The 27,792-nt window shown below is 40.8% G+C and overlaps 1 pseudogene; it reads right to left on the bottom strand.

The window, feature by feature from the left end:
* Positions 1-2,398: 2,398 nt before the first annotated feature.
* LOC138719112 (chloride channel protein C-like) overlaps positions 2,399-27,792 on the bottom strand; it is an 82,000-nt pseudogene continuing 56,606 nt past the window's right edge.

Here is a 27,792-nt window from a genome sequence, read left to right as displayed (position 1 = left end):
ATCACTACAAGCTTCTGTAAACAGTCCCTCCCCAGCTTTCTTGAAACTCCCTTCAGGTATTAGAAGGTTGCTATAAGGTCCCCTCAGACCCTTCTCTTCTTCAGGCTGAACAACCCCAACTGTCTTGGTCTGTCCTCATATGGGAGGTGCTCCAGTCCTCTGGTCATATTTGTAGTCCTCCTCTGGACCCATTCCAACAGTTCCATATCCTTCTTATGTTAAGGATTCCAGAATTGGACACAATACTCCAGATGAGGTCTCACAGGAGAGGAATAGAGGGGCAGAATCATCTACCTCGACCTGCTGGACACTTCTTTTGATGCAGCCCAGGATACAGTTGGCCTTCTGGGCTGCGAGCGCACATTGCCGGCTCATGTTGAGTTTCTAATCAACCAGCACCTCCTGCAGTCCCCTGCAGGGCAGCTCTCAATCACATCATCCCCCATCCTACAATGAAATCGGGGATTGCACTTGGCCTTGTTGAACCTCATGAGGTTCGCACAGGCCCACTTCTTCAGCCTGTCGAGGTCTCTCTGGATTACATCCCATCCTTTCAGTGTGGCAACTGAACCACTCAGCTTGGTGTCATCTGTAAAGAATTCAAATCATATGAAGAAATAGTAGAATATTTACCATTTACTAAAAGCAGACAAGAAGAAAAACAAAAGTATCTTGTGCCAGTCAAATGATGTGTCCATTACTGCAATTCCTTAGAGATCTGTTCTACATAAGGATCACAAGAATCACGTACTGTTGAAAAGATTCCTACAAAACTTCATCTGTTTTCAGCATCTATGTGTGTAATGCTATTTTGGTTTGTGATTATGTGGATTTGTCACCGGAGTACAAAATATAAGGGAGACACTTGTTTCAGGAAGTCTTGGGAGGAATTCTGGTTTGTGTGTCATCATGAATTCACATCTATCACAAAAAAAAAAAACCCATCTAGGTATGGAACTAGATAATAATGTGGGGAAAAATGCAGCACACCATCTACCACTCAGCTTACAATATGGTTTGAGAAGTTTCATGTAAGTTGTGTAAACTTTTACTTAGAAAGTAAACTTGTTACTGATGGGGAGGGGGACGGGGTAGGGAGACAAATCCCCCACTGCTTTTTACAATTAGCCTCTACATAATATTATCATAAATAAGTTTATATTCCTGTAACATCTTCACACATATACTTTTCACAGTAGCTATGGTGGATCCATACAGATTTTCCCATTTTAAAGGCAGAGTAAATGTTACGCCAAGCATTTAAGTGACCTGTTCAAAGTTGTGTAATGAGTTACAGATATCCTGGCTGTCGACAGCCCTCATACTCCATGGAGTACACCCCAGCTACAGTTTGCACTGAATTATTTAGCCACAGATACTGTAATCAGAAAGAAATTTCATTACTCAGGTCTTAATAGGATGATACTTTGTGTTCTCTATAAATCAAAGAAAAGGAAATCGGCAACGGGCTTTGAACCAATAATGAAAATTCATGGTAAAGTGATTCAGATGTGGTTATCAAGAAAAGAAGGCAATCTCACCGCCTTATGGGGAAATCACTGCAGGTTTACAGATTAGCTCTCTTGTTCTGCTAGCACACAAACCTTAATTCCTTCAAAAAAAAATTGTATTTTTCAGGTAGGTGAGACAGATCAAGAGTGACAATGACCTTACTAGTTTACTAATGAACAAAAGATTACTAACTGTAACAGGATCTAAATAAAAATCTACCTCCTTGTCTCTTGGCTGAATGACTTGTAAAGCATTTCTCACCCTTCATATGACATGTTTTAACTGACCATTTAAAAAGCCTTTCTTAGGTATCTTTGTAAGTTTCTGGGATGCCAGATATTTGCATTAATTTGCACTGAAGTTTTAAAGTCATAGAATCATAGAACAATTTGGGTTGGAAGGGACCTTAAAGACCATCCAGTTCTAACTGCTCTGCCATAGGCCGGGACACCTCCCACCAGACCAGGCTGCTCAAGGACCCACCCAACCTGGCCTTGAACACTTCCAGGGAGGGGACATCCACAACTTCCCTGGGCAACCTGTGCCAGTGTCTCACCACCTTCGTCGTGAAGAATTTCTTCCAAATGTCTAATCTAAATCTGCCCCTCTCCAATTTATAGCCATTCCCCCTCATCCTATCACTACATGCCCTTGTAAAAAGTCCCTTCCCACCTTCACGTACTGGAAGGTCACTATAAGGTCCCTTAGGAGCCTTCTCTTCTCCAGGCTGAACAACCCCATTTTGCTCAGCCTATATCCATACCAGAGGTGCTCCAGCCCTCTGATCATCTCTGTACCCCTCCTCTGGACTCTTTCCAACAGTTCCATATCCTTCTTATGCTGGGGATTCCAGAACTGGATGCAGTGCTCCAGCTGGGGTCTCACAACAGCAGAATACTGCTATACTTTCTCTGTGCTGCTACAAAAGCAACATTATTGATAATAAAGACAAGATCCAGCAGGGAAAACAGGAGAAAATCCAACAAATCTTTCATTCATTGGAGACTCAAAGCCGCATGATTCAAATACCAGAAATTCACTTTCAGGAATTTTGGCAAGTTTTTATAACCAGTGAATTATTACTAGTTTTCCTTGGTATTCATTATAACAATATTAATAGTGGTGGATTCCTTTGTACATGTTTAATTTTAATATCCAAATGTGTGGGGATCCCTGGTATTTAACAGAACAAAATTAAACATCAATTACTAAGTCACAGAAGGAAATATAAAAGTGTCTTTATCCAAAAAATTGTTCACATTAATTTATTAACTAGCAACACTTTCCAAGGTTTCAGACACTGTATGACTCCAAAATAATGAAGAAATTTTTCATTCATGCTCATTTTGTAAATATGCTGCTACATACACAAACTGTTCCTGCAATTTATCATGTTGCTTCACCACTATTAGAATTTGCCCCATACCTCACTGCACATTAGCTTAACTAAAAATCCTATCATATCACGCGGAAAGAAAGCCTATTCTAAGAGCTGCAGAAATTGAAAGAACTGTAGGCAACAGAAAAGCATGTCAGGTTTCTCTCACTGAAAAGTGAGATGTGAATTTGGCAGGAGCCTCACAGTTGATAGCTTTCTCTTACACTGAATTCTCCCTTTCAATTTTTAATATACGTAGGCCAAAAAGAACGGTTAGCCTCTTGTTCCTTTCATTTGCCCATGTCTCTCAAAGCAGTATGTCCTCACAGTTAAACATAAATATTTCAACATTAAAAAGTTGATATTGGAGCATTCTCCTTTTTAACAGGCAGATACTCAGGTCTTGAAGATTTAGACCTTACTGAAAGGCCTTGCCAACATAGCTGCTGCTAATGGTTATGAAAGTTTTTATTGGGAAGCATAGACACACTGTGACAAAAGCATTCTTGGCATCTGCCCTTCACATCTCATTTTATCTTCCATAAACACATGAACTCTTATTCTGTCTCACAAGCACTTAAATTAATGAATTTTGCAATCACCAAACAGCTGAAAAGACAAAGCTCTGGGCTACAATGCCACATGTCTAGATACAACAGTTTTAAGCATGTATTCTCAAGAAGGGATCAAGTGGAAAAGCTCTGCTTATTTTTTCCTGAAGAAGGACATGAGCTCAAAAAGAAGTGCCAAAGTCTAAGAACACATCCTCGGCCTTAGAGCCAGGGGCTGCTCACCCACATCAGGGCTTTGTGGCTCCAGCTGGATCCTGAGCCTCTCCTCTAGAGGAAAGGGCATCAGGTCCTTCCTGGTGATGACCCCAACCACTAGGTTCTGCAGATCAACAATAGTGAGGTGGCACAGCCTCAGGGTATGAAAGATGATACAGGTGCATTGCAGGGAGAAGTCAGCTTGCACTGACATTGCCGATATGTTCACATATGGCGCCTGTAAAGCAAAGAGAGAAGACAATGGGAAAATGCAAAAGCATGAGTGCATTTCTTGCCACAGGTGTGGAGGGAAGGAGAGGCAGAGAAAGGAGCCCAGGGAGAGAGGTAGCAGGTTTGAGGGACAGGAGCCAATAAGAATATTAGTTCTCTCTCTGTTCCCCATCCCCAATTATACCTAAAACATCAGGAAATACCATAGTAAAAAAACTTTCTTTTTTTGGTAAGCCATCAGGTTCACTCTAAATAAACTATTATAACTGGAATGTACCCAAATCTCACAGGCTGGAAAAGTAAAGTTGAGCTTCATTGATATGGTCTAAGTTTTTACTTGGAAATAGTCGGTGACCCCAAGAGTTATTAAGTCTTAAGATTTTTTATAGCTGCTATCTCATTACACAACCATTTATGACATCCTGCAATATTTTGCAGTAAATGCTTATAAAAGTCAATTCACATAGAAACAGACACTGGGAGAAAAAGGGCAAAGAAAACAATTACATGGCTCTGAGAAGAAGAGGGCCTGCAAGTACTAAACTCTGGTCACTGAATACTAGGAGGATTATAAATGTTTCTTGATAAGTACAGAGCAAAAAATTATTTTCTTTTTAACCAGGCTGCTCTTTATAATTTATATAGGTGTTCGCTAAGTTTTTGCTTTGCATATAATTCTACAGTATCCTTCTTATGACTTAATTTCTCTCAAGGAAGGTATATTATGTTACCCAAGCATACACTTTCCCACACAGAGGAAAAATTAAACAAAGACATGATAAAATAGTATAAATAAATGCACAGTATAGAGGGACACGTCTGTTCTCCCTCTCTCCTTTACAGAACTCACGAGACATTCAAAGATGTAAGGAGGGAAAAAAATGAAGTTTAAAAAAGGTTTCCTTTTTTTTAAACCACATATAATTTTGCTGCGGAACTCATTGCCATGGGAAATCATTACAGTCAAGAACTTCACAATTAATATTCCTGTGGATATCAGAAACAGAGATTTCCTTTGATAATAATAAGTTGTTGGAAGAGATACTAAACTTTGTGCTTCAGGGATCACATTAGGTACTAAAAAGTTAGGTATCAATGGGAAACCTAATTGAGTGGAATAGATTTCCCAGAATAGAAATTTTGTGTGGCCCAATGGCATGAGCACTGGATTGGGTATCAACTGAGCTGGTGTCAGCTCCCATGTATGACCTCCTCTTGAACTTGTGAAATCTACATGTCCTCTCTTCACCACAGTTTCCCCAACTATTGAAAGAAAATTAAACCCAACTAGATAATGGATGTAAGGAGCATAGTGAGATTTATAACTTGCTCTCCTTCTAGCTGTTCTCAAAGCAAGGAATCCAGATAAGAAAGATTTTAAACTCAGTCCCATCTTCATTACACATGTGTAAGGAGGAGCAGATTTTATATCTTTTGAATAAAACCCACCCAAATTAGGCTCTTTCACCTGGATTTCCCAATATCCCCCACCTCCATTTCAATGCTGTAGGCTGGAAATTCACCAAGGCAGAAACTACATTTAACATATTTATTTTAGGCCCTTTTCAGTATACAAAACATGTTGTCGCTTTTGGATCCAGTATTTTAGTACACTATTTAGGAAATAAATGTGGCAATGTCATAGCAGGGATTAAAAAAAAAAATAAAAAAGGGAAAGGGGAAAGAAATACAGCTTTATTTATAAGTTGATATATAGGCACTGTACCATAATGGAGCCTAAAATTCTCAAAAGCGTTGCTTTATATTTGCTTTATAGGACTATCAGAGCCAAATAATGACATTTAAATGATCTATTCCATTAACATTGTATCATTTTGTCAATCTGGAATGTATTTTAATCAAAAGCCCCCTTGAAATAGTCTCCTTTGTTGTATTTTCTTTTTGGCTCATTTTATCAACATCTGTTATGTTTATATAATATGAATTAAAACTTCGGAATGCTGTTTGTACTCAGCTACTTTTGTTGAGAATGTAAGGTCCCAGGATTGGCAGTGTTTATGTAAATCAGTGCGGCTGACACAGCCATCATAAACAAATGAGAAAATATAACAAACACATTGTTCATGGAGGAAATGTTTGTTTTTAGAGTTGGCTTCAGTCTTACCAGATTGATGAAGAGTTGCTGATACTGGGGATCTGTAATGTAGCGATTCAGCAGCATGGTTAGGTGCAACAGACTGGGCAGCTTCTCCGCTGTTATCTGAAATACGCAAGAATCCATTTCTCTTTACTTCTGCACCACACATTAGAACCCAAGGTTCAAAAGCTTTCCAGTCTGAGTTTTAAAGGAAGGTTTTCTAGCAGAGCTACACTGGCAGAGTTTGTCCAAACTTCATGAATTCTTTTGCCAGTAAGGCTTAATTTAGCAATTTAAAAGAAAACATTTTACTTACAGAAAGATTTTGTTTCACAGAATCACTTCCCTTTACCTTTAGCGCTATCTCTATTAAGACAATGTAAGTTATATTGGCTTAGATGTGAGGTTTTTCACACTGTGAAAATTCACACACTAAGCGGTAATTAGAGGATAGCATAGTACAGAAAAATGCAACATGAGTGGCATCAGCCATCAGCTTCAGCTCTCTTCCATCGGACTACCTGTTTGTATCCTGGCACCTCATCCCATACAATCTCAACATTTTTCTTTCTAAACATTGTTTTTCCAGTTATATTTCCATGTGCAAGCCAAGCTTCAGTAATACATGATGACTCTATACATTGCTCAAACCTCCATTACTGGTCCTGCCTTGCTAACACATGATTTTTTTTCTACCACACTTAATGTTTACTAATCCTAAAAATCCTTCAGTCATCTATCACAGGCCATCAACAGGGAAGAATGCTACATGCTTTTCAAGTTTGAAAGCTTTTATAAATACTCATACTCATCATTCAGAGAAGTGCTATCCCATACACAATTAAATATTATAATAATTCTGCTGTCCACGGAGAAATTGAGAGAGGGAAGATTGGAACAGCTGATGAGCAAGAAAATTCTTTGCCAGCAGTCTTTCACAACTTTCAGACAGTTTATGACAGTTGTCCCTGGAAGGTAATTTAAATCATATCTGACCACCGCTTTATTTCAAGCACATATATTACATCACCTCTTTATTCACTGAGAGCTCATCCTAAATCACCTCATGTACATGCTTACTAAACAAGGAAAGAGCTGAAAGAATCATAGAATCACAGAATAACCAGGTTGAAAAAGACCCACCGGATCATCCAGTCCAACCATTCCTATCAAACACTAAACCATGCCCCTCAGCACCTCATCCACCCGTGCCTTAAACACCTCCACGGAAGGTGACTCAACCACCTCCCTCGACAGCATGTTCCAGTGCCCAATGACCCTTACCTTCTCATAGGAGAGAGGATGAGAAGAGGAGACAGACTCATTGTTGGTCTCTGGCTCAGAGATGTGCTCATTCTCCAGCAGCATGCAGAGCTCTAATCTAAAATTAACTAAAGGGAAAAAAAAGGCTCAAAAGAGGGAGAGAAGAGGACTACATTATTATGAGGAACAAATTTTAAAAAGCAATCACACTCCACTTTACCATCAGATATATGATGGATAAAGTATTAGTGGGCTGACCACATATTTCACCTTCCTGTATTTCCATTAACAATAGCAGCATCACACAGGTGTTTTCTGGTATAGGTTTGCTTAATTAGGTTCTAGGATATCCTCTATCCTATGTGTTCTTTTTGACCTGGATTAACCTGTTTGGCAGGAAAAGCTCATGTGCTGTCTAGTTTGCACCCAACATGACAATAATACCAATAATAAGTAAATACAATTGTCTGAATATAAGTAGATAGGCTGTTCTTTCTTCCCACATCCTTCTTAAGTAACATATACATTAAAACACAAGATCTGCAGAAACTCACATCATATTTTAAATCATCATTGAAACCTTCTGTCACAATGCTGCACTCCAGAGTTCATTAGGGCATATGGTATACTTGCTGACTTAGTCATGTGAAAACAGATATCTTTATCAATTATTACATCATTTCAAACCTTTCTTTAGAATTTTCCTCTTCTGCATCACAGATACAAAGCCTTGACATGCAATATCTCTAAAATCATCATCTATATCTTAGTGTTTCCTTGTTTACAGACACACTCCATCCACACTATCCACCTCCAGCTTTTTAACTTATATTTAGATAACAAACACCACAAAGATTTTTGTTTTACAACGTACTTAATATCATGTTAGCCCTGGTCTGTGAGTACAACTAGGAGCTTCTAGGAGTTGTACAAAGATGTGCAACACATCGCTAAATGATGAGATTGAGGGACCTAGAAAAGAGCTGACACACAACCTTCATTAGAGCATCAGAGAAATACAAATGATGTCTATAGTTTATAGATAGTTTTAGCATTGCAGAGAAGTCCCTCTTCTCCTGAAACATTCAGCTGTTTCACCCTTTAGGTCCAGTCTCAAAATTCGTATTTTGTTAATGTAGACATGTCCTTGGTCTCTCATCTAAGATTCTCAATGGAATCCACAAGTAAGTATGCCTGTGGCTGGCATATAGGTGTCATCCTTTTATAACTGAAGACCTGAGAGTGAAAAGAACTTGTGGGAAAATGAAAAACAGAATAAAGAAAATCACTGGAGTGATTTTACTAGGAATCTGTCACCTGCTTCCACTTTTAAAGCACATCCTAGTTACAAATAAGGAATTCAGCAACATTCATAACTATTTAAACTTAATTTATCTCAATTTAATATCTGACTGGCTTTGGTTTTCATAAAATCTCTTTCAGGTTACTAAAGAGAATGTAACACTGCAGCAGAACTACCTGCTGAGAAAACTCTGCTGAGGAAGTACTTTGCCCTGAGCTCATATCTCCCATTCTGGGAAAGTCACTGGCTTGCCCTTAGCCTCTTGCCATGTTCATGCCAGCATATTGACATGTTGCATAAACAATTAACAGACTCAGGTTTGAGGACAATCATGAGAACACAGTAAAAATAACAGTATAGCATGCTACAACAGGTAAGATCTATTCCTTGGAAGAAACAAGGGAGGAAAACACACTAAACATACATATATATTCACTACGGAAGAGGATATGGAGAAGAAATTAATTTAGTCATGCCGTGTGAATTACATTTGATGCATTGCACGGTTTGGTCTTCAGGGTGCTCTAAAGGATCACATTTTATGGTCTTTCACAAACAGGTCTGTAATCATGAGATACATGAGATACTCATGCAGAAATCTAAACTCTGCTCTGAGATCATCATGTACAGCTCCACAAAGTCAATTTCAAGGATGATCACTGGGCCATGAATACTCTCAAGACATGAATATATGGAAGTCAAGTACAAAAGTTAAGATCCATAGAATCATGCAACCATAGAAAATTTTCAACTAGATCAGGTTGCTCAAGGTCCCATCCAACCTGACCTTGAATGTTTCCAGGAATGGAGCTTCTACCACCTCTCTGGGCAACCTGTTCCAGTGTTTCACCACCGTCGCTGTAAAAAATTTCTTCCTTATATCCAGTCTAAATCCACCCTTTTAATTTAAAACCATTACCTCTTGTCCAATGACAATAGGCCCTGCTAAAAAGCTTGACCCCATCATTCTTATAACCCCCTTCATATAGTGAAAGACTGCAATAAGGACACCTGAGAGCCTTTTCTTCTCCAGGCTAAACAACCAAAACTCTCTCAGCCTTTCTTCATTGGAGAGGTGTCCCATCCCTCTGATCATTTTTGTGGCCCTCCTCTGGACCTGCTCCAACAGGTCCATGTCTTTCCTGTGCTGAGGGCTTCAGAGCTGGACACAGTACTCCAGGTGAGGTCTCACCAGAGCAGAGCAGAGCAGAGGGGAAGAATCATCTCCCTCAACCTGCTGGCCACACATCTTTTGATGCAGCTCAGGATCCGGTTGGAGACCTAGGCTGTAAGTGCATGTTGCCAGCTTATACCCAGCTTTTCATTCACTAGTATCCCCAAGTCTTTCTCTGCAGATCTACTCTCAATTCATTCATTCCCCAGCCTGTATTGATACCAGGAGTTGCCCTGACCAAGGTGCAGGACATTGTACTTGGCTTTGTTGAAACTCATGAGGTTCACATGGGCCCCCTTCTCAAGCTTGTCCAGGTTGCTCTTAATGGCATCCCGGCCCTCAGGTATGTCACCCATACTGCTCAGCCTGGTGTTGTCTGTAACCTTGCTGAGTGTACACTCAATACTGCTATGTCAGTGATGAAGATATTAAACTGTACTGGCCCCAATACAGACCCCTGAAAGACGCCGCTTGTCATCAATCTCCATCTGGACATTTAGCCGTCGACCACTACCCTCTGGATGCGACCTTCCAACCAATTCCTGATCTACCGAACAGCCCACCCATCAAATCAACATCTCTTCAATTTAGAGAGAAGGATGTTGTGCAGTACTATGTCAAAGGCCTTACAGAATTCCAGATAGATGACATCTATAGCTCTTCCCTTGTCCACTGATGTAGTCATCCCACCATAGAAGGTCATGACGTTGGTTAGGCAAGGCTTGCCCTTGGGGAAGACATGTTGTCTGTCTTGAGTCACCACCTTGTCTTCCATTTGCATAGCTTCTGGGAGAATCTGTGCCACAACCTTCCCAGTCACAGGGGTAAAGCTGACATGTTGGTAGTTCCCAGGATCTTCCTTTCTACCCTTTTTAAAAATGCGCACAATGTTACCCTTTTTCCAGTAACCAAGGATTTCACCTGACTGCCATGACTTGTCAGATATCATGGAGACTACCTTGGCAACTACATCAGTCAGTTCCCTCAGGATTCTGGGATGCATCCTGATCGCCTTCTATGACAAAGTGACCCGGCTACTGGATGAGGGAAAGGTTGTGGATGTGGTCTTCCTGGACTTCAGCAAAGCCTTTGACACAGTTTCTCACAGCATTCTGCTTGAGAAACTGTCAACCTCTGGCCTGGACAGGCGCACACTCTCCTGGGTGGAAAACTGGTTGGATGGCCGGGCCCAGAGAGTGGTGGGAAATGGTGTGAAATCCAGCTGGAGGCCAGTGACAAGTGGGGTTCCCCAGGGCTCAGTGCTGGGTCCAGCCCTGTTCAATGTCTTCATCAATGATCTGGATGAGGGCATCGAGTGCACCCTTAGCAAGTTTGCGGACGACACTAAGCTGGGTGGAAGTGTCGATCTGCTGGAGGGTAGGGAGGCTCTGCAAAGGGATCTGAACAGGCTGGACCGCTGGGCAGAGTCCAATGGCATGAGGTTTAACAAGGCCAAATGCCGGGTCCTGCACTTGGGGCACAACAACCCTATGCAGTGCTACAGACTGGGAGAAGTCTGTCTAGAAAGCTGCCTGGAGGAGAGGGACCTGGGGGTGTTGGTTGACAGCCGACTGAATATGAGCCAGCAGTGTGCCCAGGTGGCCAAGAAGGCCAATGGCATCTTGGCTTGTATCAGAAACGGCGTGACCAGCAGGTCCAGGGAGGTTATCCTCCCTCTGTACTCGGCACTGGTGAGACCGCTCCTCGAATACTGTGTTCAGTTCTGGGCCCCTCACCACAAGAAGGATGTTGAGGCTCTGGAGAGAGTCCAGAGAAGAGCAACAAAGCTGGTGAAAGGGCTGGAGAACAGGCCTTATGAGGAGCGGCTGAGAGAGCTGGGGTTGTTTAGCCTGGAGAAGAGGAGGCTGAGGGGAGACCTCATTGCTCTCTACAACTACCTGAAAGGACGTTGTAGAGAGGAGGGTGCTGGCCTCTTCTCCCAAGTGACAGGGGACAGGACAAGAGGGAATGGCCTCAAGCTCCGACAGGGGAGGTTTAGGCTAGACATTAGGAAAAAATTCTTTACAGAAAGGGTCATTGGGCACTGGAACAGGCTGCCCAGGGAGGTGGTTGAGTCACCTTCCCTGGAGGTGTTTAAGGCACGGGTGGACGAGGTGCTGAGGGATATGGTTTAGTGTTTGTTAGGAACGGTTGGACTCGGTGATCCGGTGGGTCTCTTCCAACCTGGTTATTCTGTGTGATTCTGTGTGTGATCTTGTCACATCCCATAGACTTATGTATGTTCAGGTTCCTCAAGTGGCCATGAATCCAATCTTCTCTTATAGTGGGAAGGACTTTGCTCCCCTAGTCCTTGGCCTGTGGTACATCCACTCAAAAGGTCTGAGAAGAGAGGCTGCTAGAGAAGACTGAGGCAAAAAAGTTGTGAAGTGCCTCAGCCTTCTCCTCAAACATTGTTACCAGTGTGCCAGTGTTGCTCATCAAGACAGGTATGCTTCCTTTGACCTTCCTTTTCTGGCTGACAAACCTTTAGAAGCCCTGTTTCTTTGCCAGCCTGTGTATGCTCAGGTCCAAAACACTGTTCAGTCTTGCCCATAGACCAGGCTTCACTATCTTCCATTTGAACAACGTGGGCTGGAATTAAAAAATCAGCTACATTGACCATGAGCTGAAAGAGCAGAAATGTTTGCTCATCACCAGTGGTTTGTTTTCTGGTTTTGGCAGTCTGCAATTTGCTCAGCTCTTAACTAAACCCAGCAGGGAGTCACTTACCAGGGCTCTTGGAAGTGTGAGAGAAATTTGGCTAGTCAAAAAAAAAAAAAGAAAGCACACGCAAATACAATGAAGGAAATCGTTGGAACATGTCTGATAAGAATCCAAGCCTATTAAAAACTGCCATATTCAGGAGAAAAATGAACATACATTATTTCACTTGGAGTTCCAGAAGTAATGCTTCAGAGGTATAACAACACCACTCTTTGATGTTACGTACAACATCCTTCCTATCACATCATCAAGCCTTAGAAAGCAGACCAAACATGTTTCTTGCACTATTTTGTGAGGTTTAACAGGAAGTGTTAGGATTCAGACTTGGACTCTGCAATTGTTCATTTACTCTATATTTATTTAAGAAGGAAGAAAACCTTTAAGTAGGGAATCTCATTTCAAAGATACCCTGGCAAGGCATTGCAGTAGTTTCATGTGCTCTATCTGTTAGAAAGCATGCATCATGAAGATACACCTAATTAAGATAACACATTATTATCCCAATATCCACACTTAAGACTTAGCAAAGAAGCCAGGAATTAAAAGTATCTGACAGCTGATTGTGTCACTCTTCTATGCAAGATGGCTAATTATCTGAGGAAACTACAAATTCTAAATATTGGGGGAGTGACATAAAAAGAACTGCAGCTCTGAAGTAGCTGCAAATGAACAGAAAGAAGATTAAAAGGTGATGTCGCTAGCAAAAGCATCCAGGGCAGGACTCCCCCAAACTGAATGGATAAAATCGTTACACAGTGGGGAGAGGGAGGAGGGAGGATTAGAGAACCTGGAACATCGTTTTTAGCTTGCTTCAGAAAGCTTTAGGCTTATTTCTCCCACATTAATCCAACAAAGGTACCTGCATTGTTTTTATACTTTAGCTGATTATATCTGACGTTTGGCCAAAATCCAGCTCAGTGCTATTGGTGATTAATATATTCTGATCAGAATAAAACAAGTGCCCCTTCCATCAATTCAAAACCTACTGCCTCAGGGCTTCTCTCAGACATGTACAAACCCTAGTGATACCAATTACTAAATTTTGATTGATGTCAGTCATTTTCAAAAAACAAAAATATAAGAACCAGTAACAACTAACAATAAATTGCACATGAAAATAATCAAATATGGCACCCTGAAAGTGTTCATGGTCCTTCATCATTGTGATATCTGATTAGTGTAAATTATTATAGGATATTAATAAGTTTTTGAAAACTTGCCACATTTAGACTTAGGGTCTTGCACCTTCAACTTTCACACCAGTCAAAATGGAAGAAGTGTTTAGAGGATTTTGCAGGATTTGATCACTCTTCTCTCAGCAGAAGTTCTAGCATAAGCATGCAATGCTTCCAAGAGGGCACAATGAGAGAAACATTTTACCTGGACTGTAAAATGTAAATTTTATTAAGAATAGTTTTTAATATATGTTATAGGTAAGATAGCCACTAGTATATTAAATGCATTTTTCCTGACTTGAAATAGCATTGTGCCTTTTTAAGATGGTAAAAAATAAAAAAAGAGGACTCTGCATATGGTGAGCAGGACAGCAGATACGGACTAGGTCATCACATACCAGGAACTGTTTTAAAATCCACCAAATCTTCACCTTCACAGCAAAATCTCAGGGCTACAGGGTTGTTTCAGGTTAGGCAGCCTGAAACATTACTGTTGGCTTGATATTTCATTCTTCAAAACAAGGAGTTTTGAAATATTTTTTGTTATTTTACACACAAGATGATAAAAAGTTCATTATCAAGTAGTTGGTCTGAGTTTTTCCAGAGCAAAGATCAAATTCTGTCCATGACATAGCTTTTCAGAGGATGCTGAATAAACATTTAATCTCTGTACCTCAGTTTTCAAATCTACAAAACAGGGGTTTCTTCCACCTCAGACATGTGCTTTGAAGTTAATATTCATTACTTAGGTCACCAGCTGTCTGGTTTTATGAGAACCATCATCAGGGTGAATGAGCAGACAGTAAGTCCACAGCCTCAGCATGAAAATGCAATGGCAACTGCAAATAAATTGTAAATGCAAACTTAGTATTTCAAACCTACAGAATGGCTAGATTTTAGAAAATTATGAAGTCTTGGAATAAGATTTGTATATCCCTACAAGCTGGCTTCTAACCAGGCAGATTTTAAATTTCAGAGAAACCTACCACACATTTAAGCAACAGGACAAGTATGTGATCAGTCTTTCCATTCACACACCAGTTTTCCCCATGCTTATATTTGATTTCAACATTTAACAACACTCTGCACTTGCCTAAAAGCCACCCACATGCTGCAGTGAGGCTGCATACGTTTTTAATTTGTTTTTTTGAGTTAGCACACAGCCTCTGCAGCACTCCAGTTTTCCCTCCAAAGGGCTCCATCACAAAGCCCTACAGCACCTGCACAATTATTTGTTTGGCCAAACAGGCCTACTAATTCTAAAAGTATCATGTAATGTTGTTCTGTGGAAGAAAAGTTTTGCACTTCAGATAAAAAATAAAAACACCGCCACAGACTCTATAAACCTCCCTGCATCATGTTATTCACAAGCTGAAAGCCCCAGGACCCTGACAATGCATGGCGGAATCATAACGTCAAGAGCTTTTGTTGAAAGTGCTGGATTCCATTTATTTTAATAGTCAAGATTACTGTATAGTATATCATTGAAATTAACAGGATCAGATTTTCAAAAGCAGGAGTCCAGACAGTAAAATACAATAACGTGCTGACAGATTCTGCCCTCTAACATGAAAAACAAGTAATCAAAAGAGGGCTTTGATATTGCCATCAACTCCCTAGTCTATACACCTAAAAATAGATTTTAAGTCTCTAATGTGCTCCTCCTCCCCTTCTTTCCTAGCTGAGTTTAGATGCAGCCTTCAAATTACTACCAACAGTGTTTCTAATTTTGATAGACCCGGTAGAATCACCATTGCCCAGAATTTATCACAAAGACATGGGAAGAGAAAAGGGTAAAGCTGTCCATGATCCTCTAGTAAGAAACAGAACCTATTTTTTATCTCCATGTATTGCATGAACTTTGTAGACTTGAGTTTGAGTGAGTAACTGCATTCCTGTGATCTAAACTTAGCAACCTCTCCACAACAGCGCCAGAAGGAAAAGGCTCTCCAAGAAGCTTTCAAATCTATATCAGTTTTTTCGAGAGTGCCAGCAGCAAGGCTGTCACAATATTAAGGTAGATATCATTAAGCTCAATATCATTAAGCTCAGTAATTAATTTATGAATTCAATGTTTCAGGGCTTACTTCATCTTTAACTTTCCACTTTTCCCTAAGCTGTTGCACCACATTGCTTATTGAAGACAAGTCATTCTCCTCTTGCTAAGAAAAATAAAGGTATTGCCTTATTAAACAAGTGTGTGTGGACTCTCTGCACAGACGCACAGGCATACGCCTTGAGAACAGTGTTTCATTAGTCCCAGTTGGTGGGGCAGATTAAAGAAAAACACCAGAAACCATACCTACAGCCTGACATATCTGTGATCTGTTGCAATGCTAGATCTCCTCTCCCACAGCACATATCAATATGGTGTAGTCAGTTTTGCTGAAGTGCTTGGCAGAAAACATTCTTGACTCACAACAGTTTCTGTTCACTGAACTAACCAGAGGTGAGTCATAACTAATAAACTGCCATAAAAATACACATACACACACCACTTTGGATCAATGATTTCTCGGCTAAAGGATGTTACTATGTAATACAGCTTTAAGTTTTCAACTTTGTCATATTTTCTAAACTCTGATCTCTTCAATTTACTTTCAGTTATGTGACATTCCCCTTTAGTGGAGTGAAAGCATGCATTAGCTAAACAGTGTGGTTTGGATTTAGTGTTCCCATGCATCATCGTGAAAATGTTTGTCTCAGCAATAGTGTCATTATTGTTACTGGGAACATCTGCTCTACCACGTCTTCTGATTGTGGAAAGCAAGAGTACCACACTTCCCACACCAGTTTACAAGCAGGGAGATTAAAGCAGGACCGTCGAGTAGGAGGTTTATGAGCGCACAGTGTGCTCTACCTGGCTTCCTCTTACCACAAAGGAAGCAGAAAGTGCAGCGCAGCAAGAACAGCAGCAAAATAAATATTGCAAATAGAAATGTAATTTGGCTCCCTCCACTGGTAGTTCTTCTGACTCTGAACCGAGGACTAACCTGAGGCAGAAATCCTCCTCTCAGGTGCAGCTCTCTGGCAGTTCAGCTCCATTAGAAATCCTTTGAGTACGAATTAGAGTGAGGAGTTTGCTGCTGATCAAGTGGATGTTTACTCTCTCCCCTGGGTTTCTGAAATGGAAAGATGTAACCCTCAGTGTTTTTGTCAGCGCACCCTGCAACTCACCGAATTAAGTTTCCACATCTAGCTCTGTGTGAGTGATGGAGTCCTGCTGGTTCGCCAGGAGTGTCACAGCAGTGATGCTGTGCCCTGCAGCCCCACACAGCTTGGCTTTAGCCAGCTGCAAATTTTTAAGGAAAGCTCACACAAGTTGCAGCCATTTGTGTGATTATACAGAGCAGCAGGCTCTAACTCACCTTTCAGAATAAGATCTTCAGAAGTAATTAAACTTTATTTTAGAGATGGATAATATCTGTTTTCCAGAATATTAGACCTTTTGAAATGTCTTTGGATGAGAAGCCATGCATCCAGTCACTGGTAATAACTACACAGTGCTGGAAGTCCAAGCTTTTGTAACTGTTCAAATGCAGGAGGACCACAGCTTTTGAACATATTTCTTTTCCGATTTAAAGAACTAAGTTCTGGCTTTAAAAGGATCTTAGTTTTCCAACTTTGTTCAGAAACTGGGAATTAGGCACTTGGAACACTTCACATATATCAAACAAACTTAGTTTGAGTAAGGCAATTGCACAGTCAAGACATTCCCGTACAGCATATCAAAATATGTAATAAAACAGTTAAAACAAAATGAACATGGTAAACTGCAAAGATTTTTGACAACTTTACCTATGATATTTTCGTTGAAATTTCCTTTTGGCCCAAAAATAACAATTTCCATCAACCACAAATGCTGAAGTTTCGGTAAATTTGATGCGTGGGAAGAGATGGGGTTTCCTAGGTGAAAAAATAGACACAAAAATGTAGGCACAATGCCAGAAATATCACATCCTGTACCGAAGGAGTAGAAAACCAAGTTTTACCCAATCCTGCTTAGATAGACACATTCTGTACAGTCTGCTTACAGTCAGAGGTATTTTGGCTTCTGCGCAATTCCTTTCTCTCAATCAAATTAATTCAAGAAAAAAAAAATTTTCCTTCAGCTAAAGGATAGACAAACAGAATGCAGAGTAATGGCTAGCAGCTGTGTAGGTAAGAGTGCAAAGGTAAAAACAGGGAATCCAGCCTTCAGCTTTGCATTACAAAAGCTATGTATAGGACAGATGTGAGAGGTTCAGTCATGAACAAAATGGCTTCTTTGTTATGGTAAAATTCCCAAACAAGTTACTCAGTAGTATTTATCAGCCCAGTAGTTTCTCCAAGAAAATTTTATCATAGCTGTATTCAAGAAAGAAATTAAGGTTGCTGGGCAGCACTCCAGCTTCTGCCTAGCTGCATCACTTCTCCTCAAAGGAAATGGAGGGAACAGATCCTGGCCTAACAAGATGCCAGCATCCACCTGTTTTTCTTCAATGAATACCGTGAGGATTTAACTTCAGTATGGAAACCCTACTCATTCATTTTCCTTGGCAAAACTGAAGCAAAGGCAAGGAAACCCACCAACATCATAACAGTCCCTGGGAGGAACATGGTATTAATCAGTCAAAAATATGCAGGACACCTACATATAATAAGGGATCAACAGCATCTTCAGAAAAAAAAGCACCTCCATAGATAGCACATTGTCATCCATTTTGGTGGAAGAAATCAGAGAGTATACACATGCATGTAGAGGGAAATGACCGTCATGGAAGGATGCACAGCGTGACAGCAAAGATGTTGCTGATGACCATGAAGTATCATCACCCTCCATGTCATATCCTAGCTGTGTCCACAGCCAGGGAAAAGAGATTCATTTCCTACAGCTTTCCTCCTCAAATCCTCCATGTCTTCTGTTTTTACTGTGGTTTACATTATAAAGTAACCTCTGGCAAAGAAAATGGAGCAGCAAAACTCAAGTGATGATGTGTCTAATCTCTTCATTATGTCAAAGAACCACTTCATTGCCCTACAACAGCCCTATACCAGTACATTTTAACATATGTTGAAGTGAAAAAAGTAGGTCTTGTTTCAGTTTCAGTCTCACAGAAATTAGGCAAAAGGATTACTATCTTTTCCCACTGGAGAAGGATCTGGAGCCATAGACTAGAGCAGCCAAGGCAAAAGAGAGCCAGGAGACCTCCTAACAACTCTTCAGTAAGCACTTACAGCCTCATGCAGTGTCTCTGGCAGAAACTTCCTGGGAGGGAAGGGTGTGGTCCTATCCTCAGGTCTCTCTGAAAAATGAATTCCACTTTGGGTACACTTGCTTCCCTCACCGGTAGGGTTTGCAGTTTAGGGCACGACATTAATAGCTTTCAGCAGACTCTGGGCTGACATATTCAGAACAGCCCAGCTCCCTTTCTTTAGTTCTAGTGGGGAGACAGGGAAGGCATTTCAGCTGCACTGTGAAAGAATTGCTTATTTTATTCTAATGTGCAAGTATCACAGTTACTGGGGGGGAAGTGAAGAGGGGAAGCCAGTCCCTCAACCCTCTGCATTGCACACAATCATCCTCATCAATTCCATGCATCCAATTCACCAGCTAGACATTCCTCAAACTGAATTCTGCAAGGGTTTCCCAGGCATACACAGAGCTTTGCCTATGGCAAAGTGTCAAAAGTATTACTCTAAGGAGATCTTTGTTTTGGAAACTTGCTTCTCAGCTACAGTTTGCTTCCTCTTTAACAATTTTAAAGCCAAGGAGTTTTCTTTAGGAGTTGCTTTTTGGTTTAGTCTCTACTGCTTACTCGACTGGGAAAGACAACAGATTCAGATTTAGGTCACCCATGCAAAAATGTGTTTAGTGATCTCATCTTTATCCCCAGCGGGTAACCACCCAGATCACCAAGAGTAGGAGGAAAGTTTGGCTCCGCTAAGCAGACCTGGAGGATTTGGGGTAGGGGTCTTTTTTTGTTTTTAATAAAATTGGAATATCTGGGTATTTGCTACAGGCCAGAACTGAGGTATATTTGTAGGTCCACACAAGTTCCAGCCAACATTGCTTTGGCCACAGCCCTTGCTTTTGTGAAAACTGACATTGACCTTTTTTTCTCAAAGAGTCAGAATCATTTGTATGTATTACAGAACATAACAACACATTGTCCTTGTACAGCAACTATCATCACTACAGTTTCCAAGTGTGGGCAGGTACTGAATAACTTCAACATTTGTTCCAAATTTAGTGTTTCATACATGCTTATTTCATGAGAAGAAATGGTACAGAAAAACACATAAATGAGGAACAGCATTAAAAATTATAAGCTGCTGCTGCCTTCATGCAAGTGTAGCAGATTCCTTGCTTCTTACCCTTCATTAGCTTGTTGTCTCCTTCTTTTTGTGAGCTAATAACAATTTTTCTAGGGAAAAAAAAAAACCAGACGCATTTAAGCATCAGTAATGCCCAAGGCAACTCTCAAGGAAAACATCGTGACAGTTACCCTTACATCTTCCCCAAACCACCTTTTATAAAACATGCCAGGCAAGCCATATTTCCTCCACTTTAACATCATTGATATATAAGATGGAAAAATAACATCCTTTCTTAGCCTGTGGTCATGTCACCCCCATTTGGGATTGCACTGGATCTCACAGAGTAAGAGGTTGAACAGCACCCTTCTTCTTTAGGGAGTTCACAGCATTTCTCATCTTGGTCTTAACAGTTACGTGCTACAAGAGCTGTAATTTTATGAGTAAGATGGAAAACCTGAATCCTAGCTACTTATGGTTTATGTATACACTAATTCCATGACACGTCACATTTTTGGAGGCTTGTTTCAGAGGATGCCTGCAGAGCATTCCCTTCCTGGTGTCGGTAATCCCCACCGGGGACAAGGCACACAGAACTCATCACACAAGTACTCTGGCTGCTGGGCATGCACTGAGGCAAGAAAGGATGTTGTCAGGACTCTAATTTATGCTATACAGTATCCTCAGATTGGTGCACATTGCAGAATACCACTCAAATTTAGGTTTTAGTGCTTTAGCACATTTTTATTAATAATGTTTATGATAGGATCACCATGAGGGAACAAGTATATATATCATATACAAGTATTTGATACTGCACATTATTCCTACAGGCCAATGCTACCCAAATTATTTCCACTGTACAATTCTCATTCCAAGCAGATAATTCTCTTCCTAAAAGGTCCATATAAACTCTTTCATTTGTCAGTGAAACAAGTTCATAATTTTTATTGAATATTCACTCCCTCCCCATTGTCGTGCTCCAAAAGGGCAGCTGACCACATTGCTATGAGTAAGTTCATGTGATCCAGCTGCCAGCGTTTCATCCTTGAAAATTTCTTATAAAGAGACAAGTCTGAATCAAGTTTTTACTGATGATGCACAGATGACATTTTTCCCCATCCAGAACAACAGAAGAAAAAACTTTTATCCTTGTTTGCTCAGAGATAGCTCCCAATTGTCATGCAGCTAGGGTGTTAAACCAGAAGTGGATCAAAACAAATTCTCTACAAAAAAAAGTTGCTAGAATACTACAGTCATTCAGGATGAAAGACACCATGCAAATATGAAAGATGATGATATTGCAATACAAAACTGGTCATGTGTTTGTATTACAGCTATTGGAAGCATAATTCATAGGGTTTTTCTATGTGAACTCCTGTGTAGTAGGAGTTACATATGCATCTTCTCCTTTCCTCCAGGGTACTTAACATGGAAATGAAGTCACTGCCTATCCCAATTATGACCCACAATTCAAAGGACAGTCTTGAGATACCTTCCTGAAAGTCTGAACTCACTCTCACATTTGTATGAAATACAGAACCATAAATACTTCATTTATCAAGAGATTTTTATATGCCTCTTGAGACCCTTCCATATGGCAAGGATTCCTTTAGTCTAATTCTTGTTTACCCTAGAATGTTACTTCCAATGACTGTGTTGCTTATCTTGTCTGTGCTATGATTTATATTAACTCTTTCCTGTAAAAGCATGCACTAATGAAATTTAAAAAATTGTGAAAAGCGGGCAGTCCAGCTTTAAATTGGCATGGGACATTGCATGAGTAAGTAGATTCACATCCTTTAAAACTACTGTTTTACTAAACCTTTAAGGCTCTGAAGGGCGATCTTCTCTTTTTCTATAGTTCCCACAAGATCATTTCATTGGTGCTGTCTCAGTAAACCCCTGATGCAATAGATAACCTTGTACTAGAAAGGACCTTGGTTTTTTCATTAAAGGACATCTGCTGTTCATGCTAAAGAAAGTAGGAACACGTTTCACAGCCATCTGTCCTGGTTTCAGCTGAGACAGAGTTAATTTTCTCCCAAGTAAATTTTCTCCCAAGTAGCTAGTATAGTGCTGTTTTGGATTTAGCATGAAAATAATGTTTATAACATAGTGATGCTTTCAGTTGTTGCTAAATAATGCTTATACTAAGTCAAGGACTTTTCAGTTTCCCATGCTCTACTGGTGAGTAGGTTCACAAGAAGCTGGGAGAGAGTGTAGCTAGGATAGCTGACTCAAACTGACTAAATGGATATTCCATACCACATAATGTCATGCGCAGTATATGAGTTGGGGGGGGACTTGGCCACAGGCGAGACAGGAGCTTGGGAATAGGCTGGGCACCTATCGGTCAGTGGGTGGTTAGCAATTGTGTTGTACACCATTTGTTTTGTATAGTTGTTTATTATTGTTGTTGTTATTTCTTCTTCCTTCATTTTCCTGTTAAACAGTTTTTATCTTACCCCATGAATTCTACTTTTTACCCTCCCATTGATTCTCTTCCCCATCCCACTGCAGAGCAGGGAGAGTGAGCAAGCGGTTCAGTGGTATTTGGCTGTCTGCCAAATTAAACCATTATACCATCCCAAATAACCTCCACAAACAGATGTTTAAAAAAAAATCTGGCCAGAAACACTATGTGATATCAATTTGATAGCATTTTTACCTTTTAATAGTTCCCTGGAAACCTTTGCATGGTCTGGCATGGGCCTGCAAACCACTGGGAATCCGCCATGGCTTGTAGTTGCAAGAAACCGAGCCAAGGAGACAATATTATCTTTCAGGTGAAGGACTCTAACTCAAGGCTCCATGACGTCCCTGGCAGAGAACAATTCCAGGTTCAACCTGAAAAACACAAAGGAGTGAGCCAAAGGATTATTTAGTAAACAGGAAATGAGGAATACTGCATGTTAGCATTTGATGAGTTTATAATTTGTCAGAAAATTGCTTCAAGATGGCAATGAATGTGCTTTATTTGCAAATGTAAAAAAAAAAAGTGTAATTACCTAATAAAACTGCTTATCAAGCATTACCTTTCTTTGGGTAAGACACATAATAAATTCAACCATATGTATTACGTGGTAATCCTAGACATGATCTCATAAGACTCATTTATCAATTAGCATGACTTTTCACATTAAAAAAAAAATTTAATCTGAGCTGAAATCCTCTGGAATTCTGGCTGATATCAAATAGTTTAAAGTTAAGCACTTAGAAGAAATTCAGACTTACGTATATCATTGCAATAGGATTATTTGCAGCAGTAGCAGCTAGATGACAGCCCCAAAGATAGCTTATAAATCAAATACTGATTTTCCAGTATTTTCTAACCCCTCTGAGGTTCTAGGCAAAGTTTCAGGAAATATGAACATAAAAAAAACTGAAAAGCATGTGCACTCACTATTTCTGTTAGTAAGGTGAAGTGAAAAATAAAGATACTTTCTGCAAAATTCAGCGGTAATTTCTATGGAATTACAGTAAGTCGGATTCTGACTTCAATGAATTCTAATTTTAGGCTTGTTTTCTATTTATTTATTTTCAAAGAAATATATTAATTATTCTGTCATCCGTACATATCATAAGCCAGAATCTCCAGTTCAGGCACAGGCTGAACACGGGTTCACAAAAGGCAGGTCTGATCGCCTCCTATGACAAAGTGACCCCCTTTCTGGATGAGGGAAAGGCTGTGGATGTATCTTCCTGGACTTCAGTAAAGCCTTTGACACAGTTTCTCCCAGCATTCTGCTTGAGAAACTGTCAGCCTCTGGGCTGGACAGGCGCACACTCTCCTGGGTGGAAAACTGGTTGGATGGCCGGGCCCAGAGAGTGGTGGGAAATGGTGTGAAATCCAGCTGGAGGCCAGTGACAAGTGGGGATCCCCAGGGCTCAGTGCTGGGTCCAGCCCTGTTCAATGTCTTTGTCAATGACCTGGAGGAAGGCATTGAGTGCACCCTTAGCAAGTTTGCGGACCACACTAAGCTGGGAGGAAGTGTTGATCTGCTGGAGGGTCAGGAGGCTCTGCAAAGGGATCTGAACAGGCTGGACTGCTGGGCAGAGTCCAATGGCATGAGGTTCAATAAGGCCAAATTTCGGGTCCTGCACTTGGGGCACAACAACCCTGTGCAGTGCTACAGACTAAGAGTAGATTGGCTAGAAATCTGCCTGGAGGAGAGGGACCTGGGGGTGTTGGTTGACAGCGACTGAACATGAGCCAGCAGTGTGCCCAGGTGGCCAAGAAGGCCAATGGCATCTTGGCTTGTATCAGAAACGGTGTGACCAGCAGGTCCAGGGAGGTTATCCTCCCTCTGTACTCAGCACTGGTGGGACCACTCCTCGAATCCTGTGTTCAGTTCTGTGCCCCTCACCACAGGAAGGATGTTGAGGCTCTAGAGCGAGTCCAGAGAAGAGCAACGAATCTGGTGAAGGGGCTAGAGAAAGTGTCTTATGAGGAGCTGGGGTTGTTTAGCCTCGAGAAGAGGAGGCTGAGGGGAGACCTTATTGTTCCCTATAACTACCTGAAAGGAGATTGTAGAGTAGAGGAAGCTGGCCTCTTCTCCCAAGTGACAGGGGACAGGACAATAGGGAATGGCCTCAAGCTCCGCCAGGGGAGATTCAGGCTGGACATCAGTAAAAAATTTTTCACAGAAAGCGTCGTTGGACACTGGAACAGGATACCCAGGGAGGTGGTTGAGTCACCTTCCCTGGAGGTATTTAAAAGATGGGTGGATGAGGTGCTGAGGGGCATGGTTTAGTGGTTGATAGGAATGGTTGGACTCGATGATCCTGGGGGTCTTTTCCCAAATTGTCTCCTCCAAATAATTCATAAAAATGTTAAACAGGCCAGGGCCAGGGATAGACCCTGCGGTGCTCCACTTGTTAGGCCTTCAGGCAGTATGTTATCCATTAACCACCACCCTCTAAGGCCAACCATCCAACCCATTATTTTACCTTTGGTTTGTTCAGCCTCTGAACTGTAACATCATATTTTGAACACAAGAACATGACGCAAGACAGCGTCAAAAGCCCTGCTAAAGTCCAGGTAAATGACATCCACTGCTTTTCCTTCATACACAAACCTAATTATTTCTGCACAGAAGGCAAACTGATTAGTCCGATGTGGTTTACCTTCCATCAATTCACGCTGACCGTTCCAAATAACCACCTTCTTCATGTGCCCAGAAACTTGTTCCAAGAGAATCCACTTCATGATGTTCCCAGTGACTCAAGTGAGGCTGACTGACCTATAGTTTTCTAGGCTGAACTTTTTGGTTTTTTTGAACACAGGTGCAACACTTGCCTTTCTGCCGTCATTTGGGATCTCCTCCAATCTCTACAGTCTTTCAAAGATGAAAGACAGCAGCTTTGTATAGAAATCAGACATCTCTCTCAGGATCCTTGGATGCAGCCTACCTGGTCTCATAGACTTTGATGGCTCAAGCTCTCAGAAGTAATCCTTCACCCAGTCCTGAACTATCACAGACGTTCTCCTTGAATCCTTAAAACTACATTCAGAGGTGTGGGAGGCCTTGTTGGTAGGTAATGTAGCAAAGAAGACAGTGACTGTGTTACTTACAGTTGCTGTTACTAGATCATGTGTCCCTATTCATCTGTTAAAAGAAGCAGTTGCACACCTGAAAATGGAGAAGGATCTGCCAGGAGTCCCAGTCCCCAGCCTTCCCCATCATGAAGTCTCCATTTAGTCCCCACAACCTACCATTGTCTCCTGGGGCCCCTCCTTCTGTGTAGCTGGGTAGTCAGGCTGCTGTTAAATGGGTGCCCAATGTGCCTTTACCAAGATCAGCCTTCCCACCAGCAGCCAAGATCCAGAGGGCAAAGGAAACTAGCAGAAGAACCAGAAGGAGAGTACAAACAGTAAGCAGGAGCCTAAAAACCATCCTGGGCACCTACATGTGCACTAGCCCACCAACAGCCATGCCAGCTGCCCAAGCCATGCTTGCAGCCCTCCAGATAGTGCTACTCACCATTGGTGGATCTCTCCTCCTACGCACAACTACAAGCCTTCCCAAATGCCTCCCAAGGATGCTCTGCTTAGCTGGTGAGAGCCATGGCTGCTGCATACTTGTGTTTATGCAACAAAGCCCTCGGTTTCACAGTGCAATTTCAAGCAAGCAAGGACATTTCATTTACCGTTTTTAAAATGCCTTTTCATATGGAATAACGAGAGGCATTTGCATTTGGATTTTAACAAGTAGATCTTTCTTAAACAATTAGATTTACCTCAAGGAGAGACACAAGCTGTAGCCACACTACTAAAATAGATATAGGGTAAACTTTTCTCTTATATGACATAGGAGAACATTTTCTACCAAAATGTAATTCGCTATAGTAGTACAATGTGTTAGAGTATTAAGGCTACTTCACTAAAGTTATGATATCCAACTTTTAGGTTCCTTGTGTTCTAGAGCACATCCATGAGACTGGATAAAACATGGAACAAAGATTATCTGCCTTATGACCTAACTAAGACAGTCATTTGGTAGGAAGCCAGTATTCCTGAATAGTGAACTGTCTTGAAATGATTCATGGAAATGTAGTTCAGGCCCTGTTGCTATTAAATCTAATGGAAGCTTTCCCACTGAAATAAATTGTTAAGGATCTAACCATAACAGACTTCATCATAACATGGAGATGTCCTTAGACAACACTCAGTACAAGAGAGCTTTTCTTCAAATCAGGTTTACTCTGTATTTTATGCAAGTTTCAGATGATTAAAAGGACTCAAAGGAGGTGGGAGAGAAGTATAATCCTAACTCAAACACACTCCAAAGACCAGGGTGCATGAGAACACAGGCAGTACTTCTTGCTTAGATTTATTCACAGACCTACCCTCAGCTTTTTTAGCTGTCACTCCCATCCTCCTCTTTCTGCACTGAGGATGTTTACCCATTGACTCACCACAGGCTGTCCTGCTTAGGACAGCTCTAGGTTTTATTTGGGCTTCTTGTAAACCACTGTTTTATTGCCTTGACTGGCCGTTGCATTTTGCATAAATAGTTCTCAGGAGGTTCTTTTGTGGTTTGCTTAACACTTGTGGCAATTCTTAGTCTCAGCATAGTCGGGACTCTGAACAATAGAGAGGGTAGACTGGTTAGCTTAAGGGAACATTATCAGGTTGGAGGTCATTAAAATTACTTACCTGTGTCATAAACATGCCCAAGCATTAGAAATACTCAGTTGTAATTTCTATTATTTGTGCATTTTCTGAGATTAGTTCTTTTTTATTAAAAAAATATACTTCATTTGGCCAGAGAAACTGAACAGATTTCCTAATTTTCATTCTAGTACAGAACCAGCCACACTGCTAAGAAGCCCTGTAGTGGCCACTACAATCTAAATATAGTTTATTTATATTAGCTTTCTTTCATTCTACTGTCTTTAAAGAAATCCCTTTCTGAATAAAATCACAACATAGCAGGAAACTGCTTACATTTAAATCCAGACTTTTTCTTTCTTAAAAAGTTATTAAAAAAAGTTTCTACATACTTGTCACAGATCCACCAATTTTGCTTTCAACAAGGCGTTTGGTAAGAGCCAACAATAAAAAAGCTGATCCAAAAGTTACATGCCAATATTGATCTCACTATATAACAGAATAGTTTATATGTACTACAGAAATGTTAATCATGTGCAGATGACTGAATTCAGTAGTTTTGCAACTGAAAAATAAATGGTTCTTTAAGTATGCTCACACAATACTGCTGAGATCAATAAATGGAAACAAAAAGCTCTATAAAAACTCCCTACACTGGAAAAGGATACCACTTAAATGAAATTAATTTTAAAACTGAATTTCTGATTCAGTGCTAGCCCCTAAAATAGACACATATGAACTGATTTAAAGTTA

The sequence above is a fragment of the Phaenicophaeus curvirostris genome, chromosome 3 (assembly GCF_032191515.1).
Source record: "Phaenicophaeus curvirostris isolate KB17595 chromosome 3, BPBGC_Pcur_1.0, whole genome shotgun sequence".
Lineage (NCBI taxonomy): Eukaryota > Metazoa > Chordata > Aves > Cuculiformes > Cuculidae > Phaenicophaeus > Phaenicophaeus curvirostris.
The sequence above is the reverse complement of the archived record's forward strand: the minus strand, read 5'-3'. Positions and strand labels throughout refer to the sequence as shown.